Source organism: Crocuta crocuta, unplaced genomic scaffold (assembly GCF_008692635.1).
Source record: "Crocuta crocuta isolate KB4526 unplaced genomic scaffold, BGI_CrCroc_1.0 scaffold698, whole genome shotgun sequence".
Classification (NCBI taxonomy): Eukaryota; Metazoa; Chordata; class Mammalia; order Carnivora; family Hyaenidae; genus Crocuta; species Crocuta crocuta.
The window spans coordinates 1,817,129-1,825,360 of record NW_027530855.1 but is presented as its reverse complement, the minus strand read 5'-3'; the positions used below and the strand labels follow the sequence as shown (position 1 = coordinate 1,825,360).

Sequence of the window (8,232 nt, the reverse complement as noted above, 5' to 3'; positions counted from 1 at the left end):
CCTCATGACAGCAGGCTGCCGAGGGTCCCAGCCCGGCTCTATTACTTACTACATTCGTGGCCTCAGGCAAGTTACTTAATCTTGCTGTATCTTAGTTTCCTCACCTGTAGAATGGGAACCAAAGAGTACATGCCTGAGTTTTTTATAAAAATTAAAAGCAGTGAATTGTATAAAGCACTTAGCATAGGAAGTGATCAATATGCTTGTCATTATTGCCACCGTTGCTATAATTATTACTATTACCAATTTGTTATGCTCTGATTTCATCCCTACCTAGCAACCTGTTGATTATAATTTGACTTCCCTACAAGAAAAGCCTCACTGATCCATTAGTTAACATGAAAATCAGTCTGGGTAGTAGACATGTTTCTTTTTGCACATCAATAATGTGACCTCCTAGATTTTATCTATCAGTCTTTTATGGGTTAAATAGATCCCTAAGTCCAGTTCAATCCTGAATATACTAGTAATCAAATTTCTGAAGCCAAGGCCCTACATCCTGGCAACCATATCATGGAGCCACCAGCCTGGGGCTTTGTCTGTGCAGCCAGCAAGACTTCGTGGGCCATATCATGTCTTAGACTTGTTTTTCTTCTATCAGCAAGCTGCTTAAAATCTCCGAGCTTAAGTTCTTATCTGTAAAACAGGGAAAATATAGTAGCACCTGCGTCAAATGGGTGGCCTTGAGAGCTGGATGGAATAATGAATGGAAAGACCTAGACCACAGCCTTGCACAATAACTGTTACCTCTACGAGCAATTAATCATTTTTCCACCTCGCCATACTTTTTCGTTCTTACAACAGTCTGAACAATACATTTACATTTACAAAACCCTTTCACATGTGTTATCGTACTTCTTGTTGACAATCGTTCCCACCTAAGAGACAAGGACATGGGACCAAACAAAGTCACTTTCTCAAGGTCACCCAGTTTGCAAATTACAAAGCTGGAACTGAGCTTTGCGCAGTGGTATTATCGTAGCCAATGAGGTTTATCCAAGGCGCGATTACCGCTAATTGAAAAGCTGGAACTCAAACCCAGGTCTTCCCCCGAGGAATGTCCTTTCTTTGTAAAACATCTGCCTATCCAATACACATCAAACATACAAACAAAACCCTACTGTTTGTTTAATTAAACTTTAAGTCTATTTTTGAAATTTTGAAATGTTGGCAGCACTCTGAATTCCTTCCACTTCTCACCCCGGTGGCCCCGACTAGTCATACTAATAAGATGCCCTGCTTTTCAATACCCTGGATCAGAAAACCAACCCACTTGCTCTATGGTGACTGACAAATACGGGCCTAGAGTCTGAGAGCTGACCATATTTTCTTCATCCCTTGAGTTTCTTCACAGGGCAGCTTGCCCTGGGGGGATCTATCACTGCAGCATCTCCTAAAGAACAGGACGGCCTCAGACACAACAAAGGCCTCCCTTCATCCTAAGGGCTGCTCATGTGTTCTTGTGTAGTAAGGCAGGTTCTCCAGTCACAGAAGCTTTGAAAAAAGCAAGTTTACTTGATAGTCACAGATCTAGTTGCTGCTATGCTGTGAAGTATCTAAAACTAGGCAGTTCCCGCTCTGGAGAGCCCCCACGTCTGGATCCCCAAATCACAGATGGTGGATGGCCTTGAGGGTGGAATCCTTGAAAGAGGCTGAACTGTGCTCCCTCCTTGTGCTCTGATGAGCTGTCCCTAGGCTCAGAACCATGAGCAGCCCAGTCATTGCCCTGTAGTTCCAATTTTCAACTCAGTGCTATATTTTGACTTGGATACTAGACATTTCAATTGTTGACTTCCTCTTGAACTGAACTCATCACCAATCCCCCTCCTCACCATCTTCCTGGCCGTACCAAAAATGTCTTAACTTTCCATGTCTAACAATGGTCCCACTATTCTCAGGGCCTCTCAGACTCAAGACCCTGCAGTTGTTCTTAAAATTCTTTCACTGTAATTCTCCAGATTCAAGGAGTACTAGGTATAGATGTAGACTAAGTATAAGATGTAGACTTAGGTCATGGCCCTTCTCATTTAAGGCTTGGAATCTACAGGAGTTCCCAAATTTGTCTCCCCAACAGTGGAGTTCTTCCTAGTCATTCCATCTAAATCAGAAACAGCAAACCTCTTCCCAAAAGGGCAAAATAATAAATATTTTAGGCTTTGTGAGCCATACAGTCTCTGTTGCAACTACTCAAATCTGCTGTTGAAAAGAACAGCCCTAGACAAATACGAATGAATTGGAGTGGATGTGTTCTAAGAAAACTTTATTTACAAAACAGTGGCAGGCTGGATTTGGCCCATAGGCTGCAGTTTGCCAGCTCCTGTCTTATATTGTTCTTGTACTAATCTTCCTTAACACCGTAGTTCTCAGCATTTTTGCAGTATTTTGCAGAAGAAGCTTAATTAGATCCAAAACTAAGATGGCAGCTGGAGTCTTCTGTAGCAGACATTGTGGATGGCCTGTTTCCTATTTCCTTAGCCCACCTCTGAACACTACAGCTTCAGATGACAGCTCTTGGGAAGACTGGTAATCTCCCACATGAGTTCACATGTCTCTGCTTCACTGCCCAAGGGTGTTTGGTGGTGCTCTGGGAGCTTGCTTAGCTGGTGTGCAAAGAAGGAGAGGTACTGGGCAGTTAACACCCTGAGGAGTAACCTCACAAGTGGGATGGGAATTGGTATAAAAATATTACACTTTCCCATCCCTTGGGAAGACAATCCTGAAGTGCATTCTATGTGGATCCATAGAATGTCCCATTGAGAGCCAATTGCCCACAGCAGTAATCTGTCAACCAGTTTCTCTTCATCAGCTCTTCTCACATGGATGCCACATTTTCTCCACCCCCTTCGGTTGCCCCCTAGCATCTTGGTCCCTGGGACTAAACTAAAATGTCTCTGACTCCTAATCCAGGGCATTTTCTTCTCATTTTATTGCTCTTCATAAGAGTCTACAATAGCACTTTTACTCTGACAATATGAAAGACTAAGCATCCTAAATATATATTCTGTATTACTCAACCATTAAGAAAAAGCTTCAGATCTTGCCATTTGTGACAACATGGTTGGACCTGGGGGTGTGTTAGGCTAAGTAAAATAAGTCAGACAGAGAAAGATAAATACCATATGATTTCACTTAGATGTGGAATCTAAAAAACAAAACAAGTGAATAAATAAACTAACAAAAAGCAAAAGCAGACCTATAAATAAAGAGTACAAGCCAACGGCTGCCAGGAGGGTGGAGGTGCAGGGCTAGGCAAAAAGGGTGAAGGAGAGTGGGAGATATAGGCTTCCAGTTATGGAATGAGTAAGTCAGAGGAATAAAGGGTACAGCATAAAGAATATAGTCAGTGGTATCATGATAGCAAATTATGGTGACAGATGGTAGCTACACTTGTGGTGAGCATAGTATAATGTAGAGTTCTTGAATCACTGTGATATACACCTGAAACTAATGTAACATTGTGTGTCAACTATACTTAAATTTTAAAAAATAATAAAATAAAATGAAAATAAAAATATCTTCTGACCCTTAATAAAATAACTAATTAATGAACGTGGCTTTGTTGTGAATAGGAATTGGGAGGCTTGGCCTTGACATTATTCAAGGTGGAGGAGCAAAACCCAAGACCTCCACATAAAGCTATATGCTCCATGAAAGTACAAAGTGAGGGGAAAACTACAGCCTTCTAACAAAGGAAAATTGCCTCTCCAGTGGCTTTATATATTTTTTTACACATGTAAAATAATATCCCCTTAGAATTTATAATCTAGATCTGTTTTCACTGGGGTCAGAAGCTTGGATTCATACTGCCCACATGTAAAAGAAACCTTTTGCTGATAAATTCAGTTGATGTTGTCCATGTTTGGTAGTGCCCCAATTCCAAACGAAAGCAAATACAAACCCTTCTGGACAAAGTCCTCAACACAGACCCCATAGATTATATTCAAGCAAATAAGAGCTCAAGTAAAACCTTTTCAAACAAAAGGAGAAACAAGCCTGCATCAGCAAATAAGAAACAACAAATGTATGTCCCCTCAAATTTTGAATATTGGGTTGTCAGAAAGTGAATATAATATAACTAGTCATGTAGTGTTTAAAGAACATACAGAAAATTGGGAAAATGAACAAAGTGCAAAAAAGCTTCAAAAATAGCAAAGAAAAAAATTTAATTAAAATTCAAAATACAAAAATGGAAATTAAAAACTCAAAGCAAAGGCTTAACATCAGACTAAAGACCCTTGAAGAATAAATTAGTGAACTGAAAGTGATCTGATTATTCTTGCAGAACCTAGCATACAGTTAGGAGATGGAAAATATGAATGAAAAAGAAATCAAGAAACATGAAGGATGGAATTAGAAGGCATAGAACATGTGTAATTGAAGTTACAGAAACAGAAATTGAAAGAAAGACATGTTCAAGAGATAGTGACTAAGAATTTGTGAGACATAGATCTATACATAAAGGGTGCACAACTATGCAAATAGCATAAATAAAATGAAATGCATACCTATGCACTTTGTAGTGAAACAGCTGAGCAGCAAAAACAATTAAAACATCTTTTTAAACATCTAAAAGATTGATTACCAGATATAAAAATACAAAAAAAAAAAAAAGACATTAATAGTTAGACTAACAACAGACTTCTCACTTGTGACGATGGAAGTCAGAAAATAATGGAAAAATATCTTCAATGTGCTGGGAAAAAATAACTGTCAACCCTAAACAGTGTATCCAAAAACTTTATATTTCAAGTTCCTTTCAGATTAAAAAAACTAAACAGTTCTCATTAAGAAATGTCTGTCCAAGACTCAGGGAAACTCAAGTTCATGTCTCAACAAAAATTACAAATTATCACAGCCATTGATCTTCAAGATTGTTCACAAACAACAAATCCATGAATGGCAATGAGTTAAATTTTGTGTTCAAGATCCACAAGTAGTTCTTTATATGGTGGGAATGCAAACCTAAGCCTCTTGAGACTCATTCCAGTGTGCTTTTCATTTCCCAATGTGCTCATTGATGTTATTTTAGAAGTTATAAGATTCTTTTCTCTTATGAGCCTCATAAAGAGATTCCTGATAAAACAGCAATTAAACAATACCTTTGCTTGTAGGTAGCTGAGGACTATAGGATGTTCATTTATTAACCATTTATTCATTCAGCAAATATTTATTGAGTGCTTATGTGGCAGGCATTGTCCTAAGTGCTAGAGATAGTCTAGGTAAGGGAGTCTCGACAATAAAGTAAATAGGTCAAATACGTTTTATGTCAAATATTGATGCATGCAATGGGGAAGAATATAGAGGGAAGGGCATTAACAGTATCAGGAGGGTAAGATGGATAGCTCAGAGTGGAAAAAGAAAGTTTCCCTGAGAAGACATTTGAACACAAGCACCCTATGAATGGATGCAGGAATAAGGGAAGAATAAAAGAAAGAACAAAGAAAGAATGAATGAGAACTTAGTTGCCAGTCGCTCTTGGAGAGACTGCTAGGCCTGATTCTTTGGTCTTTGCCTGGACCCAAGAAGATGACAAGGACAGAGAGCTGGCAAGGCTATTCTGCAAGGCACAGAAGTCACAGGTCTGGCAGAACTGATTAGTAAGCTGAGGTGGAAGCTAGCACATCTTGCCCCTCAAGAAGCAAACAACAGAAATAGATGCTTTAAGGACCAGGGCTTCCCACTTTCATAGCAGATTTTTAAATTTCATGGCTTCTTTCTCTCTCACATGGATATCACACACTATACACACATGTGCATACATGCACATACACACAGGTGTGCATGCACACACATACAGCCATGCACACATGTCAGCTCCTAACAGAATATCTGACAAGACACTCCCTCACTGCTTTTGGAAGCGCTGAGGCAAACTCTTAGGACTTCTATGATTTCACCAGGTCACTTATGGGAGGGAATCTATCAAGGCAAAGGAACTTAATTGGGATGTTGGGGAAAGAGTTATTTGAACACACACAGTATGAAATCCTACCACTAAAACAATCAAAAAAGGTATGGAAAGTAATTCTATCAAATTATCTAGCAGTTCCCAGAAATTAATCTGTTTCTAGAACTCTGCTGGGTCCCTCTGATATCATGTAGGAAGGTTCAAGACACTGATGTAACTGTGATATCCCACCTTTCATCCATCCTCTGAATCAACATGGGCCTCCTCCTGTATTTTCTATGGAAAGCATGGGTTTTGGAGTCAGACAGATCTGGGTTCAAATCCCAGCCTGGTGTTAGACAGAAACTTGTTTTTATGCTTAATTTTCNTCCATATCATTGAACAATCTCTCCTACCTACTGTTTATTTCCAAGGACTGGTCTGGTTTCCTTGGCTATATTACTCCATAAACCACTTCATGAGTCATCCAGGAGCATTCTGGACTAACAATGGATGGTTCTCAACTTCTTCCTAGGAACTTTCTACTTTTCTGTCTCATACAGTCTTTTAAAAAACTGTCATCCCAAGAAATTCAGCTCTGGCTCAGCTAGCATACAATGTTCAGCAAAACAGAAGTTTCAGTCTCTCTGCTTCACTATCCCAGTTAATAACTTCCATCCTCAAGGCTACCCTCAGGGTTTGAGATGGCTGTGGAGTTCTAGCCATCATGTCTGTGTTACAGGTCAGAAAGAGGAATGGCAGAAGGACAAATAGGGCCTCCTCCAGGCTGAGTCATTCCCCTTCAAGACACCCTCCCACTTATGTCTCACTGGCTAGCACTCTGTTACATGGGCACACATCACTGCAGTAAAGGCAGTAACATGTCGTGTTAAAAATGAAGACTTATAATTAGGGAGGAAGTGGAGAAGTTTGAGTTGGCCACCAATGGTCTCTGCCAAAGTGCTGGAAGCCACCATTCAGGCACATGGAGACAGGAGGCCTCCCACATACATGGATCCCACATTAAATGAGGATCTCACACACTCGTGGCTTTGCACCTTTGCTCAAGCTCATACCAGCCTGGAGGCTTATCAGCCATTTTTACCTAACTGTAGTCTTTCTTTGAGACTTCCCTGCTATGGTACCTCCAGAAAATCTTTATCCACTGCCCAGTTCCCCACCCCTCACCCTCTGTCTTTGCCTATTACAGTGTTTTTCACATTCCTTGTAATTCTGTCTTTACTGAGCTTTCCAGAGTAAGAACCAGAATTAGAAATATCCTTGTGCTATACTAAATGCCAGTCAATTTATTTATTCATATTATTTCTCTCCTTTCTCCCCTTTCTCCTTCTTGCTGCCCATTTTTCTTTCCATATTTTTCTTTCTCTCATTCCCTTGCCTATTTCTTTGGCCTGCCAGGAGCATTAAAGGTAGGTCACCATTGAGTTCCACTGATGGTCTATAAGGTCAAAGAGTATCCTGATCCTGAATCCATTATATCAAAGCTTGAAAGCCAGAAATTGGTCACTAATGGGCCTAAAAAGTCAATACAACTCCCAAACTGTCTTAACTTACTCTTAATAAAGAATTTATGCTCTAGGAGAATCTGGTCCAAACTATGCCATTTCAATATCCTTGATCTTGAGAAATGACAGTTTCCTTTATAAGATATCATGACAAAGAGGGTGGCAAAGTACAAAAACTGCTGCAACCTTTGCTGAGTGCATGTAGATTTCACAAGCACTGCAGGTGTTCTTGTGTCACTTTGAGTAGCTTCTCCCAGTTGGGCCTTCGAGGTCACACCCCCGAGGGTGTCACACAGATCACACAGAGGTCACACACTTCGAGATCACACAGATCACCAAGGAACTGAGAAAACTTTAGTCAGGAAAAAGTTATTGGGACACAGGGCTTCCTTCCATAAGTCCTTCTGGATCAGAAGGTCCTTACTTGTCTCTTGGTGTCACATCTTAGAAGTGGCCTATAGCAGGTGTGGGGACAGGGGTGGTAAGTATGTATATGAACTCCCTAGATGATGAGGGATAGCTGCAAACATCCCATGAAGAAAGGCCAAAAAGCCTGGAACAGAAATTCTCTGATAGCACTGCCTGAAGCAATGAAGGACAAGCCACCTCTTACAAGGTAGATTCAGATTTCATACCAATTTCTAGATTTATCTCCCTTTTATTTATTATACTAAATCCTTTTGTAAAGTCATGTATATAAGCTCCTTACTTATCTTTTTTTTTTTTTTAAATATTTTTATTTCTAGGAGAGAGAGAGAGAGAGAGAGAGACAGCGTGAGCAGGGGAGGGTCAGAGAGAGAGGGAGTCACAGACTGAAAC

At 40.1% G+C, this 8,232-nt stretch overlaps 1 pseudogene; it reads left to right on the top strand.

Moving 5' to 3' along the window:
- The first annotated feature begins 956 nt into the window (after positions 1-956).
- On the top strand, positions 957-1,087 carry LOC144235942 (U4 spliceosomal RNA; annotated as a pseudogene).
- The last annotated feature ends 7,145 nt before the right edge of the window (positions 1,088-8,232 follow it).